This window comes from Trichechus manatus, unplaced genomic scaffold (assembly GCF_000243295.1).
Source record: "Trichechus manatus latirostris isolate Lorelei unplaced genomic scaffold, TriManLat1.0 scaffold00033, whole genome shotgun sequence".
NCBI classification, from domain to species: domain Eukaryota; kingdom Metazoa; phylum Chordata; class Mammalia; order Sirenia; family Trichechidae; genus Trichechus; species Trichechus manatus.
The window spans coordinates 13,038,271-13,040,637 of NW_004443969.1; positions in this window are offsets into that span (position 1 = coordinate 13,038,271).

Consider the following 2,367-nt stretch of genomic DNA (forward strand, 5'->3'; position numbering starts at 1 on the left):
TTTCACCGGTGTCTTCAGTGCAGCTCAGACTTCTTAATTCAGTAGCATCACTTCTTGATCATATGCTACCTTCTATTGTTTATTCTGGAGAACGTTCCATGTGTGTTGGAAAAGAAAGTATACTTGGCTGCTGTTGGGTGGAGTGTTTGGTATATGTACATGAGATCAAGCTGGTTGATTGTAGTATTTAGATCTTCCGTGTCTTTATTGAGCTTCTTTCTGGATGTTCTGTCCTTCGCTGAAATTGGTGTGTTGAAGTCTCGACTATTATTGTGGAGCTGTCTATCTTTCTTTCAAATGCTGTTAGAGTTTGTTTTATGTATTTTGGAGCCCTGTCGTTGAGTGCATAAATATTTATTATAGTTACATCCTCCTGGTGTACTGATCCTTTAATCATTATCTTTTGTGGTGGATTTTACTTTAAAGTATATTTTGTCAGAGATTAATATCGCCACTCCTGCTCTTTTTTGAGTGTTGTTTGCTTGATTTTTTTTTTTTCCATCTTTTGAGTTTTAGTTTGTTTGTGTCTTTAAGTCTAAGGTGTGTCTCTTGTAGGCAGCGTATAGACAGATCATGTTTTTTTATCCATTCTGCCACTCTGTCTCTTTATTGGTGCATTTAGTCCATTTACATTCAGCGTAATTATTCATAGGTATGAGTTTAGTGTTGTCATTTTGATGTCTTTTTTTGTGTGTTGTTCACAGTTTCTTTGTTCCACTTAATTTTCTGGGCTGAGTCATTTTTCTTTATGTATTTTCTTGTCATCTTTTTCATTGTTGTTGATTTTGTGTTTGCTGAGTCTTTATATTTTTCTTTTTTTTATTTTGATGTGTACAATTGTTAGTTTCCTTTGTGGTTACCTTAATATTCGCGCCTATGTTTCTAAGTTTAAATCAGTCATTTTATATTACCTTGACTTCCTCTCCATATGCAAAATCTATGTCTACGTTTTTTAATCCCTCTTTTTGGTTTTACCGTTGTCATCTTTTCATATTGACATCTCTGTTTCTTTATTTTCTGTGCTTTAGCTTTCATTTATTTTTGTGACTTCCCTATCTGGGTTGATATTTGGTTGCTCTGTCCTGTATTCTAGTCTTGGGTTGTTATCTGATGTTATTAATTTTCTATCCAGAGGACTCCCTATAGTATTTCTTGTAATTTTGGTTTGGTTTTTGCAAATTCCCCAAAGTTCTGGAAATGCCCTAATTTCACCGTCATATCTGAGAGCCAGTTTTGCTGCATATATAATACTTGGCTGGCAATTTTTTTCCTTCAAGGTTTTATATATGTCATCCCATTGCCTTCTTGCCTGCATGGTTTCTGCTGAGTAGTCCGAGCTTAGTCTTATTGACTTACCTTTGTAGATAACTCTCCTTTGTAGTTGACTTTTCGTCTATCCCTAGCTGCTCTTAAAATTCTCTCTTTATCTTTAGTTTTGGCAAGTTTGGTTATAATATGTCTTGGTGACTTTCTTTCGGGATCTACCTTATGTGGGGTTCGATGAGCACCTTGGATAGATATTTTGTCATCTTGCACGATATCAGGGAAGTTTTCTGTCAACAAATCTTCAACAATTCTCTTTGTATTTTCCGTTATTCCCCCACCCCAACCCCGTTCTGGTACTCCAGTCACTCGTAGGTTATTCCTCTTGATAAAGTCCCACATAATTCTTAGGGTTTCTTCATTTTTTTAAATCCTTTTATCTGATTTTTCTCAAATAAGTTGGTGTCAAGTGCTTTATCTTCAATCTCACTAATTCTGACTTCCAGGGCCTCAATTCTGCTCCTATGACTTTCTATTGAGTTGTCTAATTCTGAGATTTTATTGTTAGTCTTCTGGATTTCTGATTGCTGTCTCTTTATGGATTCTTGCAGCTTCTTAAATTTGTCATTATGCTCTTCTCTAATCTTCTTAAGTTCCTCTATCGCTTTGTCTGTGTGTTCCTTGACTTGGTCTGTGTTTTGCTTGATCTCCTTCCTGATATTTTTAAGAATTCTATATATTTATCTTTTGTATTCTGCCTCCGGTAATTCCAAGAAATTATCTTCCTCTGGAAAATTTCTTGATTCTTTATTTTGGGAGTTTGCTGAAGCCATAATGGTCTGCCTCTTTATGTCATTTGATATTGACTGTTGTCTCCTAGCCATCAGTAAGTTATTATATTCATTTACTTTATGCTTGCTTACTGTGTCCTAGCTATTTGTTTTGTTTCATTTTGATATGCCCAAATAGGCTGCTCGTGTGAGCTAGTTTGATTATTGGCACTTTTGAAGCTCTAACATCCTGTCACCAGGTGGTGGTTAGATCTGTTACCAAGTATGTGAGCCCAGGAGACCATTTACTTTTCTTATATGGATTCAGCTCAAG